Source organism: Megalops cyprinoides, chromosome 3, assembly GCF_013368585.1.
Source record: "Megalops cyprinoides isolate fMegCyp1 chromosome 3, fMegCyp1.pri, whole genome shotgun sequence".
In the NCBI taxonomy this organism is placed as follows: Eukaryota; Metazoa; Chordata; class Actinopteri; order Elopiformes; family Megalopidae; genus Megalops; species Megalops cyprinoides.
This window is the reverse complement of record NC_050585.1, coordinates 16,131,173-16,146,727: the sequence shown is the minus strand read 5'-3', so window position 1 is coordinate 16,146,727 and position 15,555 is coordinate 16,131,173.

The window sequence follows — 15,555 nt, the reverse complement described above, 5'->3', positions numbered from 1 at the left end:
GTGTCCACACATGTAGTACAGCCTGATTTGATTTTACTTAAGGAAAGCTTGTCGTATATTGTAAAGTTGGAGAGGCATAGAAATTAACATCATAGTAACCCTTTTAAAACCGCAGAAACACTGTTCTGCGTATGAAATAGCCACCTTCCACTTTCTCTGTCGCTACAGAACCGATATAACCTATTTACTGCAATTGTCAGGCGATTAAGCAAGGGACTTCTTCCTGGGTCCTAACGCAGAAAGCGGAAAAAAACGCTGTTGCTCATTGGCCCAAACTCTGCAACATCACAAAGAAATGGGTGGTGTTGACAAAAGCCGTCTTGCTCATTGATTGGTTTCAACGTAAGTGATTGACAAAGCAAGGAAATCATTAATAAGCAGGCGTGGTTATGTATGTTGTTTATAGTCTATGATTGGTTGAATTTGAATTAGTGTATGAATTCTTTTATCATTTGGGTAGGGCTTTGGAGAGGTTATATTTAGAGGCCGGTTAGAACAGACGAAGTGGTATTATACTCGGAGGCAAAGGAAAGAGGGGTGTATACGTTGCTATAGCATTGGGGAAAGCTTAAATGGAGCACACTTAGGTATTGTATTTCTCAGTTAAAAACAAGAAAGACTATAAACAGTGACTTTTGTATGAGCAGGAGACGTATTCAGCAAACTGGATACTGGAAGACGAATACTTAGTTAACCTTCTTGTACTTCTCATCCTGAGTTGTTAAATGAAAAACTCAAAGAGACATCGTCAGATAAATGAACTAGTAGACGTAGTAGTGCTAGTCCGTAGTGCAAAAACAGAGACAGTGCAATGGATTGATGAAGCAAGTTAGTTTTTTTTTTCGCTCCCTGCCATTTATTAATTTAAATGTAATTACAATAGTGATCCACACGATGGCTGCTCACCCGCCTACCTCACCTTTACTCAAATTCCCACTCCAATGACCGTCCACTTGAAAATAAAGCAACAGCCGCCGTATGTTATTAATGTCGTTAATGTGAACAGAATCAGACGACACGAAAGGCAATCAATCAAAAGCAGACTTCACGGTGACATTTTAAAGTATACGTTCACAGAGAGTTATAATTGTAATCGGACATAGAGATCCTTCAAGTCTAGCCTTGACACAATGATAGATTCGTTCTTGATTGTGGGCAAATGACAAGTTAAAATGGACTGGTGAGCCTGATCTAGTCACTACACTGTGCAATGTTCCTATTAGTGATTCTCATGTAAAATGAATTAAGCACTATGGCCCTTTCTAATCATCTGTAAGTTTAAACATTCCAAATTTGCACATTGCATCGTGGTGATACTGTGGTATACACTCACTTATAACCAGCTCAGACAAGTTAAAGATATTCACACATTTTAACATATATTACATACATTTATTGTACACTAAGAATATTACTGTCTACCTTGAATTGCCTACTGAGGAACTATTGGTTTGGGCAACAACATGCCCCAAGCTGAGCTGTGCTAAAAGGAACATTGTGAATGACCATATATCACAACTAATGTGATGTGCATGCTTTAAGTGGGATACACTATGCCAAAGAAACAACAATGTTTAAAATTTGAAAATGTTTATTTTGTTTGATTTAGAACAACTCATCTCGTGAAAAAAATTACCAAATATGCACAACATACCATATGTCAGTCTGTCACAAACCTGCATGCTTTTAGCGGTGGATAATCTTGTCCACCATGTAGGTCTCTATGATTTATCATCGTTGAGGATAAAAAAAAAAAAAACTCATGCAAATGCTAACATGGTAGTTGTATGACGTGACCAATAAATGCAGTCTGATTCAATTTTTCAAATTGTACCCATGTGTATTATTTCACAAAATACAGAGCCCCCTTTTTAATATTGGTATTGATATTGGTTGGTCTAAGTTGTCCATTCTACAACATTTGTCTTTTTGAAGACAACTGTTTAATTGTTTTAATTTCTTTGCAAAAAGGCATTTACATTGCTTCCTTCTAAAAATCACAAAAATATAATGTTTCATATCGTAGTACCTCTGTAATGTGGGTGACATCTAGTATTTGAATATTCAAACCATTATCTGATAATCTGAGTTTAAATCAGATCCAAAGCTATATAGAATTTCAACACATTTCAAGAGCACAAATTACATATATTGACGAACATGAACATGGAGTGCTTTCTAATGTTGAAAGAATGGGTGGCTGGAACCAGCTAGGGTAGATTGGAGGGGCTAAATGGTTTGAGGGATCTTGACATCATTAAGGTGGGAGCCCCCGTTAAAAATAATGAAATTCACATGTGTAGCAGGCATATGTGTTCACATGATTTCCTCTGTGTGTGTGCAGACATACACGCCTTTATTTAATTACTCACGATCAAAGCTGAATTCCGTGCATCAAAGATCTATTTTATATCAGATACTGGAGGGCAGTAGTATCGCAGGTGATGATATGAAAGAATGTTATGGTAGAATATGAATGAACAATTTCTTCATGTACTCTTACATTTTATCTTTGTTAAGATCCTGATGTACCATCATTCCATCTCCTCGTCACTAACCCACTAACTGATGCACCCAGAGGGAACCCTAACCTTGTTTTCTAAGTAAAGGCGAGAGTCGCTCCTGAACGCTGTCTGTATAAACTTTTTGCATCGTTCGTTACAGGAATATGGGTTGGATAGATGATCCTGGATCTGTGCTTGGGAGCACCATTCAGCTTGCCCATGAGACCGTTGATGTCCGTTATGGGCGATTAGTATGAAATCCGCTACAGGGCTGGTGAACCACCTCAGAAAAGTTTCAGCTGACAACTGTCACACTACTTCGGTAGCCACTGGTTAGGTAACGTTAGCAGGTTGACATTTTCGTCTGGATTCGTAAGGGGATATGACACTTGGTAGGTGCACTAGGTCAGTGACGTTGCTGGCTACACACAAAAATGCAGTTAGAAGATTGGATGTTGCATTCAAAATAGTTACACAGTTGATAAGTTAGTTGACTTGGCTTGCTAGCTGTTAATATCCAGCTTTAGAGTTAGCTCTCCATTATAATTATAATGAGCTGCGTATCTGTGGTTAGTACTAGTTGGATGATTGTCAAGGCCAGCTCGTTGCTTCTTCGATGGTGTATTGATGAAAGGAGCAATTTCAGTACGCACAAATAACTTGGTAAAGTTAATTAGCATGCTAATACACTGGTTAGTAACTAGCTATAACACTAATTAACGTAAGTTGATGTAGTTGGTCCACAAGCTTGGGGCTGTGATCAACTAGCTAGCTGACCACCTTGCTGATATGCTCCTGTTATACGAACGTTACCATTTTGGTAGTCCAATTAGCTAGCCTGCTAGACATTTTACAGATTTCAGATTTTCCTCATGTAGCGTTAACTGTGGTAACAACTGCTATGTAGTTATATGTAAGTTAGCATTCTTTAGCATGAGTTTTCTGACTAATTCAGAATAGTATTTAATTAATTAAATACTGGGTTTAACTTGTTAAGTAGCACTTAAAAAGTTAAAGCCAGAAAGATAGTCTACATAGTCTAAATCAGAAGTTATTAACTTACCTTGCTACGTTAAATTTGAAAAATCTGCATGCTGTAAACTTGCTAGCTAGCTAGCAGGCTAGCTAGTAGTATGGCAGTTGTGTCATCACCCTACTTTTAAAAAATATAATAGTAGTGTCATGTAAATGTTCCAAGATTTATATGCTTATTTGTTAGCTAGCTTGTTTACTTGGCAAGTTTCAAAATCTAGTAAACTTAGAAGACGTATATGTGATGTCAGTTATATGGAAGCTAATTAACTGGCAAAATGTGTGTGTGTATGCTTGTGTGTAGGGCTCAAGGATGGCACAGCAGCAGGATTCCCAGAGGGGATGTTCAGGGGGTGAAATTGTGGAGAGTGGCACCTGTGACTCCTCAAAAGTTTGTTTTCCCCTTCTTCATCCGAACGAAGACCCCCTGGTGGACGAGGTTATCTTCATTAACCCCCTCACCCCACCACTTCCAGCTCTGCCTACCTTAGACCCTGAACACCTGGTGAGGGCAGAGTGTGAGACAGCCAGGCAGCACGGTGAGTGGCGGTGTGTGTGTTCACAGTTTTGTTTGTTGGACTGTTCCACTTGCTGTCTCTGTGTGCGTGCCTTTGCTGTTTGTTTGATAACTGGCATACTACAGTGTGGATTAATCGGTGACCGAACCGTTTCACCTTCCCACAGGAGTGTTGATTTCAGATACATCTCCTGACGCTGTTATTAAAAGGGGGAAGGAAGACCCCCCGTGGATGTCGATGCCAACGGCTGCACAAAGTGTCAGGATTCAAACCCACGAATGCTCACTTTGCGATAAGATGTTTGGCACTGCCAGTGCTCTCAACAAACATCTGCTGAGTCACCAGCAGGACCGGCCTCACATTTGCCCCATCTGTCAGCGAGCATTTAAACGCCATGATCACCTGTGAGTATTTCACCTATATTCCACAAAGCACTATGCGGCACCTGCTCATGCGGTCTCTGTCATAACTGATTTCCCCGCAGCCAAGCAATATGTTCAATAGCCTGTGAAGGTCCCTTAGAGGAAATAAAATTCTCCCTGTTGGCCTGGTGCAGTGACTGCGACAGTGGGGTGGCAGCAGTAACCGTTTCCATGTTTGCAGCACCGGACACATGATGACCCATCAGAAAAGGAAGCCATTCCGATGCTTGGAGCCAGGCTGCCAAAAGAGCTACTGCGACGCCTACGCCCTGAAGCGCCACTGTGCCTCCCAGCATGGGACCTTCCTCATGCCACCCCCTCCCTCCTCCGCCCCTATCCACGCAGCCGCGGGCCTGTGGGGAGACTGCGCGCCATATTTGGGAGGCCCTGCAGGCCACACTGATTACCACTCCATTTTCCTCTCCCCACCAAAGTGTCCGCCAAACACTCAGCACAAATGCGTAGACTACGCAGGCTTCTCTGGCTACGTTGGCTTTGCCTCTTCAGCTGGCATTGGGGTGAGCAGCTTCCAAGAACCCAGCGTGCCCCAGGCCCAGTCTGTCTTAGTCCTGGACCCATGGGACCGTGGGGAGGTGAAGGACCTAGGCGACAAGAACGCAGGTGAGCATCACCCCTCTCAGGTGATGTCTGGTACACAGCAGTGTGCCCCCAGCCGGGAACCTGAGAACAGCACGCTCAGTGCCGCCGGCTCTTCTGTAGCACGGAGCCCAGGACCCAGAATGGGCAGCCTCGGTCCTCATTGTTGGGAGAGTGGAATAGATTTTCCCGTGTCAGACCTGCAAGCTCTGGAAGAGATGCTGTCATTTCAGGCGTCCAGGGAGGCGGTGAGCTCTGGAGTAGCTTGTAGCTTGGAGTCAGCCTGCCCTGAGGCCCTGGCAACCTCTACCCCTAGGCGACCTTCAATCGTGATCAAGCAAACACTGCGGCCAGCACACCGCAAGAGTAAACCCCAACCTGAGCGTCAGTCTCACTCTTTCCCCCATTTCAAAAGCCCACAGCAGCCTGTCCAGCAAAGGCAGTCCCCTGTTGCTCCCCCCTCCCTTCAGTCAAAACCACCTGGTCAAAGGGGTGCAGAGAGCAGGAAGAAGAGGGTGAGGAAGAAGAAGGTGAAAGAGATAGAGCTTCCAGCCCCACCTCTTCCTCCACCCCTCTCAACTTCAGTGGCTGCCCACCGACGCCAGCGGCCACGTTCTCTATATCTGGTCTCTCCGAGTCAGGTGGCTATGGCCTCTTTCAGCACGGATAGCACTCCTTGTCCGCCGTTAAAGGTACCAATGTCTATACAAATTTTCATCAAGTGTAGATTAACACATGAAAATAAATAAGAGAACAATAGTTGCAGTGGTAGTACAGAATATTACCTTTCATCTAAGGGGTTTTAGTCCTACTCAGTTTGTAGTCATTTATGTATTTTATATATCTTCTTTCGAGCTGTGAGTTGGCAAATGAATGTCAGAACATGATCTTGAGTAGATATAGCACCTCAGGCTCTATAGGAGAGACACAGAAGAACCTGGAGAATCAGTGTGAATAAACTTGTGCTTTTGTTTTACTGCATAGGGAGGGAATCTTGCTGTCATTAGCAGTTCTGGAAATGGATGCAAGGCAGATGATAGGTAAGGAAAGAGTAGGTAAAGGAAAGGGTAGTTAGAGTTCACATAGTTGTGAAGTACATAGTTCCACTGTAGCCAATAAAGGTGAAGGAAGTCAGGAAATCAAACATTAAAAATTATCCAGTGGAAGTCAAGTTCATGTGTGTTTAAGTATGCTGGAGTGGAGAAGGGAACTGTGGAATACATAACCTGTATTTTCTCTGTTCTCCACAGGGGGCAGCATGGACCTCACACTTTAGAATCCAGCAGCAGCCAGCCTTGGCCCATGATCGGCCCTGAAGAACCCCTTGTTAAAATGGAGCAGCCTTTCCCAGGGAAAACACAAATGCAGGTACTGTCACCTCTAGTGTTTTGTTAAACTTCCCACCATGGTTTTATGTGTGTAGACAGACAGCATGTGTAGTGGACAGGGCACATAAATTTAATATTCTTACAGCAGGATGAGAGAGAGGAAGCATCTTTTGGACAGCAGCTAGAGGCACCAAAGGCTCCCTGTGTAGATGACCAGATGCCTCTGTCACCCCTGGTTATCCCAGTCTCTGTCCCCGTCACAGAGAGGGCTGAGACAGAACCAGCACTCATGGATGGAGACCACAGCAGTAGCCCTACATCACTTTCAGTAAGCTTAGTGAGGTCTTGTAATGTTGTTTTGTGTACATAAGTGGGAGGGAAAATGTTCATTGCCATTCTCAGTCATTTTGGTAGGAAAAGATCTCCAATCCTGCACGGTAAGAGAGAATCAGTGCATTTCAATATGCTGAATGTCTACTTCAGAATGAAAGTGGAGTAGGCATAAAATAACTGTCATCTGCTGCATGTGCTCAAATGTAAGGTAAGGCCTAGACTTAAACTTTGTCTTTAAGGTTCTCCCACTTGAAAAAGTATGTGTTAATCGCAAGTTGGAGACTTGGCAATTAATTTAATTGAGTTAAATTAAAAGTCTTCATGTGTAAGGGACGTTCAGAATTTTCGTAAGCAGTGTTGTCGTTTCCTTTCCCCGTTCCTGTTGTTGCTTGTGGCTAACAGGAGGGGAAGGTGCGCCGGGGTATGTGGACCTCAAAGAGGGCTCATCGCTTCGAGTTCCTGAAGACGCTGTTCATCCCGCCTCCTGCGCCCCCGCAGACGTCCTCGCCCCACGTTTCTGAGGAGGGCGTCGGCAGTCAGTGGTGCCGGGTGGCGGGGGGCTACCCCAGCCAGCTGCGTTCTCCCATGTACCTGGCGGACCATCTGCTGAACCCTAGCTTCCAGCCCCCTCCCTACACCCCTCCACCCATGCTCAGCCCCCTGCGGCCTGGCACCGGCCTCTACTTCAGCACCCTGCCATCACCCCACCCAGGCCCTCCCCCTCCCAGCACATACACTGCAACCCTAGGTCAGTACACATCCTGCCACAGGCCTGTAGGGGTCCCAGCTCCCTTTAAACCATGGCTGTAGAAAGGTGCTACACATACAGAGCCCTCTAATGAGTCCTCTGCGAGTCCCTGTGAGAGTACTTCTAATTAAAGCAAAGACATCCAGTGATTGTAGACCCTCTAGTGACGTTACTTAGGACGGTACTGCATCCTGTTGATGTGGACAGGCACAAATACAGACTCATATGCATGAGGTGAGGGCAACACACAGATTAAGTTCCCAAGTGGACCAAAAAAAATTTACTGTGGGTATGCAGAACCAGGACATTGGACACGTACTGTAACCCTCAGGTTTATTTCTTGGCTTACTGTGTTTGTCCTCCTCCACTCTTCATTTAATTGTTAGTAGATACATGGAAGTGTGAAATTTTAAATGTGCTATGTTGTGTATTTAGTATTTGTGGTGCATTTGACCTATTTTGTCTCTCAGATGTGGCTGATGGTATCTCCCTTGTGATGGATGACACAGTCGTCACTATAGAGCCGTGAGTGTACTCCACAGTCACAAAACTCTGAATAATCAATACATTTTGAGTGTTGGGACCGCCACAGAGACAGTGCCTTTTATTGACTAGGAACTTTGTAGCTCCATTTTTTCACAGTCAGTGTCATTACTTGTAAGCAACTTGACATTTTCAGTACTCCTACACTCCTACACTTGCTATGTGACAATCACTGTGAGATATGAAAATATCTTCTCTGCTGGTGGCCTTGCTCGAGTATTACTGAGGTATGAAATATATTATTTATTTAATTAGCAGTCAACCTTATTACCCGTTTATACAGACCAACGTAGTGCACTCCCACAGATCTGAGATGCATGCTGAGTTGTGTGAAGTCTCTGAGAGAAATGTGTTACTTCCAGGAGGATCAATGTGGGCTCCCGTTTCCAGGCAGAGATCCCACCACTATGTAACCTGCTGCCCGCGATCTATGACGAGCACCCTGCCCAGCTGGTCTGGGCTCCCTGGGGAGACATTGCCACTAACCTCAAGACACAGCAGAAGGGTATGCTTTTTGCGCTCTCTTGTACACACGCATGTGTACATATGTATAAATACATAATGAACATTTGCTACACAACATTATAGTGTAGTGGAGATTTATCATACGGTTCCATATAGACAGACCATACAGAAGTACTAAAAGAGCATGTATGGATGACAGTTTATATACTATTGTTTCTTACCCATGTGTTCAATCATAAATGGAGAGACTGAATGACCTTGGCGTTGAGCATGTCTCCGATTGCATGTGTTTTAGTGTCTGAACTCCTGGACCTGTGCTGCTCCAGTGTGCTGCCAGGAGGGGGCACCAACACAGAGCTGGCGCTGCACTGTTTGCACAAGGTGCAGGGTGACATTCTGGTGAGCAACAGCAAAGTCTCGCTCAGTGAAAGAGACGTTTTATTCTTACGAAGCTTTGTCTTGCCAGTTCCTGCGTCAGGAGTTCCTGATTTGTGTTTTGCCAGGCTGCTCTGGATTTGCTGTTAATCCAGGGAAATTTCTTTTCATCCTTACATTCCATGGGGGATTATCACTACTCAGGTACTGAACTCTGTTCTCACTTTTGATTGTCTCCAAACTTTGGACCAACCTGGATCTGTGGAGGGAGAGGCAGGTGTCTTAGCTAATCCAGAGGCAGTGCATGCATTGGATTTGGGTCCAAAATGTAACAGTCCTCTACCACATGGGAGGAAAAAAATACATCAATGGAGAATCAGAGGAGCAACTTCTTACTTGCAAAATGGCTTTTTTAACATCAAATTTGGCACAAAGCTGATGCTTACAAAGTGCTCAAAAAACATGGGGACTTGGCCTCACCTGCACTCTGGAGTACGCAACGCATCTAGACATCAGACTTTGCACAGCATTAAATGACGTTAGAGCCTGTTGTGTGCATAAGTCACCATGTTCTTTATGTTCCTTTTCCTATCTTATATATTTTGACAATAAATACAAAAACACTGATGTCCCTTGTTCTGCAACTAAAATAAACCTGTGGCTGCCGTAGGGTCAGATGACTGGAGTCCCCGGGAGAAGAGGTTGTTCCGCAGAGCTCTTGTCACCCATAATAAAGACTTCCAGCTCATTCACAGTGTGGTAAGAGCTGCTAATACTAAAGCCTGCAGGTCCATGACCACATTGCGCCACTGAGCATCGGAGTATACATGATCGTGGGAAAACATTCACATTACATATGGTTTGCTCACGCATCTTCCCCAGTTGCAGAGCAAGTCCGTGTCGCAGTGCGTGGAGTACTACTACGCCATGAAGAAGGTGAAAAAATTCAAGCTGCGCAGCCGTGGGTTTGAGAGCAAAGAGGAGGAAGGTTCTGGCTCTGTGAGTGTGTAAACCCCCTACATGTGGGTCTGATGGATACACACTGACAAAACACTGTACGTCCGTACACATCTAATGGACTGCAACCCTAAAACCACATGGAACAACCTGAAGAACAGACATTTTCCCCCCTCAGACATGACACATCACACTCAAGGTCGTTGAGTTATTTGCCTTCCTTAAGTCCTTCCTTTAACTGGTCAGCTCGCTGGCTTCATTTTGTTTGCAACAGATGATTGAGTCCCCATGTGGCCCAGAGGCTCCACCGTCAGGAAGAGGGGGTCCCCGGAGGGGGCCAACAAGACAGGGAGGGGCACAGGAGGGCACGACTGCCACAACAGGTGTTTTGGAATACACTTGTGAGGAGTGTGGTCGGTGAGTGGCACAGAAGGCATTGCAGTTGGTTGTGATGTCTACACTCCTGAATGATTACAATTTTCGAGAAACTCTAGGGCTACAACAGCCATTTTAGGCAAATTATCTCAGGTTACATTGCATCAGGATTTTCTTCAAATGGTGTCAGCAACAGCTGGACTAAGAAACATCAGTTACATTTCTAGCTCAATAATGTTCTTTACCAGAACATGTCAGATGATCTTTTCCATTTAGACACATCCTTTGAATGTTTCTTGCTTTGTGAGACATGCATTTTAAAATCACCAATTCAGTTCACTCAGTTCAACTTGTACTTGACCCAAAATGGCTACAGTGGATGTAGCTCTTATATGAGCGTCCTCCTCAGATAGCAGTATGTTAATCCATCTCTTTCACGTTTCTGTCAGGAGCTTTGAGAAGGTCAAAAGTCGCAGTGCACACATGAAGACTCACCGGCAGCAAGAGAGGGAGTGGCCTGCTCAGGGCAGTTTATTGGATGCGGAGTGCAAACAGGAAGAGGCAGGGCTAAAATCAGGTTCAGAGGTTAAGTGGAGGCCCTTTCATTTTTGAGAGGTACCCCTTTGCTCAGTTTAAGCAGGTGGTTCTTACTTGCTATGTTTCCAGAGTAACTTGCCTTGTAGATATCAACAACTATAACTTACAACTGTGCCGCTATATTATTACATAAAGCAATAGTTGTCATTGTGCCATCAACATTTTAAGCAAACAAATGAGCAAATCATCTGAATGATGTTTGAAGGTGTTGGTGGAAACATGGGAAATCCTGAATTTCAATTTCTATTGGGGCTGCCCTGCCCTGCATATGTATGTGACAGTGTTAACTGGGAAATTAAATCTGAATTGGGGGGGGGGGCATAATTTTTTAGAAACATGCATTATACTCCCATGTCCATCTATCATCATCTCTCTACAGCATTTGAGCTTCCGTGTGAAAAGTGAAGCCATATCATCGCTTCATGAACAACTCTCCTCCAAACCTCTGACCTGATTTTACAGTCAGTCATTTAATGCCACTGCCCTGTGTTCAGTTGCAGTATTTTCATGCTGTCTTATGTTCTTGATCAAGTTCAGCTCAGTTCTACAAGAGCTCACTTTTCCTGTGCCAATACTGGTATTATTCATCATCAGTAGCTAAACTGTGTTAACCACGTAGTTCATGAGGGGCACATAAAAGAAATACACTTAAGTGTTGAGTAAAATGTTACTAATGCCACATTCACTGACTGAAAGCCAAATTAAGCATTGCCAAACAATATTAACATATGCCTCAGTTAAAAATACCCAGGATTCTTAAAAATGGGAAAAAAAACACTTTAACCGTTCTGAGAGAGCCTTGGTAATCCCCTCGATTTCTCCTGTCAGTAGACAGTGTTGGTGACTGTGTTGAAATACATGTTTTGTTATCCTCCGTTGTTCTTTGAAAATAAATGACGTAACAGAATGTTATCTGACTGAACAATATCTGAAGTATAGCAAATGGACACATTGTCTTTAGCATGGCTCTACACAAAATGTGTATTTTATATACATTGACATTTTAACATGCACCATGATCAATGTTACTTAACAATACAATTATTCCCACCAGTAATCACATATTACAAACCTGGTTCATGAGCAAGTTTTCTCTTTCATTTTACACGTATCCGTCAAGTGGATGGTACGTAGCATATCACTGCTGAATCATGTACAACGCATACACAGTAGTGTAACAAAAAACAACATATTCACACAAGTACACTGCTTGTTTATAAGCAATCAAATTTTCTGCACACATCACAGTGTGCGCAAAGGTATTATTTTACACAATACTTTTTTTCCAAAAAAATCAGACATTGGAAAAATTGTAAATAGGAAAATGATCAAAATGTTTCATGTTAGGTAGTGATCATCTGATGAAACCGTATGGTGTCTTTCATTTGCAGTTTACAGAGTTTACATCCTCCAGGAGCCACTCCTACATTCAGCCATTCTGTAAGGGCACGCATCAAGAATGAATGCAGATGATATATGAGACCACTTGAAGTGAGGGATGGTTAGGTAGCCAAGATGTAGAGTGTCATAGAGTCTTAAGTCATACATGTAAAAGACTTCATTGTCTATGATGCAATGTCTCAAATCATTACACTGGGACATTGATTTGAACACCACTCACAGCATCCCAGCACCTACAAGGCGTTGCTTAGCTTCTGCAGTCTCAGAATAGGAGGTTACAGTGTTAATGGCAGCTGGGAGTCAGTTCTTGGGACACAAGCTAACCTTTGAGAGATATTGGGCTGACACTGGTTGTCCCAACCAGTGAAGAGAAAAGCATGAGTCTACGTGAAAGGGTCAACTGCATCAAAGAATGCTCTTCTCTTACTGGCCATTTGTCACTTGGCACTAGAGAAGCATTCCTCCAGCCTCTAGTCCATGGTGACCTGAAGAAACCTGGGCTGATGTGTTGACAGTCAGAGGTGGAGGGAGCTCTCACAGCTCCTCCCCTCCTGTCCACACCTTGTTTTCATAGGAAACTAAAGACTGATACAGAGTCTCCCGGGTCTGCTGGCTGCCACGGTTACTGACACTGCTGTTGCTGCCGCTCTCCCTCCGCACCCCAGCCCCTCCCTTCAGGTGCTCCACATAGTCACTGTTCTGGTGCAGGAACAGGATGTGGTCCAGGTGCTGGGGCCCCAGAGTGGCCCTTCGCTGGGCAGCAGGGGCCTCTCGGGGGGCAAAGGCCCTGTCCGCGGGCACGGCAGTGGCCGGAATGGCCAGGTATTTCCGGGCCAGCCTGGCCACCGCAGGGAAGCGGTGCTCCTTGGCGCGCCACCAGTGGAGTGGCGACAGGCTGCGCTTGCAGAGCGGCTCTGCAATGTAGTTCTCCAGCTGCTGGTGGATCTCAGGCATCCTCTCGGTGGGGTCCTCGCCCAGCAAGATGTCATACATGCTTTGGGGCACAGGGCTGGCGCGTTCGCGGGTGGCCAGCTGCAGGTCGGTCTTGGGCGGGCTGGCCAGTCCTGGCCTGCTGTTCACTCTGGCAGCCATGCTTGTGCTGTTGCAGTGCGAGCCCCCGCCCAGCTCGCATTCTCCAACCTGTGGTGGCGCAATCAGGGAGCCCAGGCTTGCCCCCTGTTGCTGCTGCAACACGATGATGTCACCTTCTTCGGCCGAGCCACAGGACACGGGGGAGTCTAAAGGAGCCACCCTGGGGGTCGACAGGGAGTCACTCAGTGCCAGCCCCAAGTCTGCTCCAGAACCTTCCCTGCCCCCCTCCTCCTCCTCTTCCTCCTCCTCTTCTTCTCTTCCTCCTTCTCTTTCCCCATCCTCAATATAAGCCTGTGTAGACAAGAGCTCTTTGACCTTGTCATGAAGTTTGCTCCGAGCATGCGGGCTAAAGAAGCGTAGCTCTTTGAACCTGGGGTCCAGAAATGAGGAGAGAACTGCGGGACTGTCCAGGAGGGCCTCTTGGTCCCCCAGATTCCAGCGCTGTTCCATCCCCGAGCGCACCCTCTCCATGACCCCGCGGGCCACGGGGCAGCTGGTTTCTGCCATGCGCTGACCCAGGAGCCGGGACACGCCGTGGAGGCAGGGCATGAGGGCGGAGATGGGAGCGTTAGTGTCCTCGCTCAGGAACGCGGCTGCGATGCGCACGGTCTTCAGCACAGGGACCAGCTCCTGCAAGAGGCGCCACTGGTGGTCGGCCAGGTTGGGGGTGGCTTTCTGCTCCTCCAGGACCGAGCTCACCACCCACTTGAGCTCCAGCAGGCTCTCGCACATGTCGATGGCAGTGGCCCATCGCCCCGGGTCATCCAGCACCAGCCGTGCCCCCGCCTTGTTCGCAGCTTCTGCTTTATGGTTCAAGGCGGCAGCAGCGCACTGGTTGTGCTGGAAGTGTGAAACAATGCCGCGTGCCGCTAGCAGGGCCTGCTTGACGGGCTCCACCTGCAGCCCCTGCTGGACGCACAGTTTGAGGGCCTCTCCTGCACAGTGCAAGGCCACCCATCCCACTGGAAGATTCTGGTGGGAGGCTTGGCTTGGTCCAGCAAAACTCTGAGGAGTCTCTGGCTGCTGACAGTCTTGCTCCAGCCCCAGCTGGCCTTTGTCTTTGGCCTCAGAGGCCCAGGGTGTGTCATGAACCACACAGAACACAAAGCTCTCCGGGAGGCGGAATTCCGAAAGAACTTCCTTCAGAATGTCCCCCAGCTGGGCACCACTCCGTCCGCTAGCCTCCTCCCCGAACTCCGGCAATGGCCGGGTCTCCAGCACGCAACGGGCCAGGCGCCAGTCCTTGTCAACAAAGTGTGCGCTCACCGTGAAGTACAGCCGCCCCCCACCCCCGGCCCCACAGCCCGCCAGGGAGCGCCAGCGCTCAGTGCAGATGGCCAGGCAGCGAGGTGCAAGGCTGGCCTGCAGGTGCTGCTCCAGGTGCTGTTTAAGGACGTGGTAGCGGTGCCAGAGCAAGCTGCCGAGCTGAGAGGGCGAAGGCACGGGGTAAAGAGGCTCCAGGCAGCCCAGCAGCATCCGAAAACCCCTCTCTTCTACCACAGATAGCGGCTGCAGATCGCGGAACACCATCTCCAGGATGAGCTCGGTCAGAAGCCCGGCACGCTTGCTGCTGCAGCCTCTGGCGCCACCGCTGTTGTTACCACAGGCACTGTTAGTGCCGCTGTTCTCATGGTAAAGAAATCCGGACAGCGAGGACTGCGAGGGATCCTGATCCTGGCCGGAAGCGGCATTCGTGTTTAGGGCGCCCCCACCCGCGCATGTGGTTCGTGCCCGTTTGGCCTCCCCAGACTCTGGAGATATGTCGGCATCCTGCTGCTCCTCCTTAACCACTAGAGACACTACAGGCTGGACCATGCATCCAGTGGCTGTGGTGGGTGCCGTTGTGCTGTTACTGGGGAAGCTGGGCTGGGGTATTGGTGGCAGCAGAGGGGCTTGGGCAGGGGCCACCACTGTGTTGTTTGGGGGCGGAGGCCCACTGTCACGGATACTGTGTTTGCGGACCAGGTGCTCCCTCATTGTGGTGGTGCTGTTGTGGAAGGACAGCTGCTTCTTGCAGACATTGCACTCCACATGGGTCTCGTTCAGCTGTGTGTAATAATTCCACACTTTCGACTTGCGCCGATCTACTGAGGCACAATACAGCGGACGTCCTAGTCCCCCTGCACCCCGCTCCCCTCGCCTCTTCAGAGATGGGCCCAGACTGCTGGACAGGGAGTAGGGTGGGAAATTCATGGGGGATGAGGGAAGGAACTGCTGGCTGAAGGATAAACAAATGCATTTTCAAATTGTGAGTCTGTTTAGTAGTAA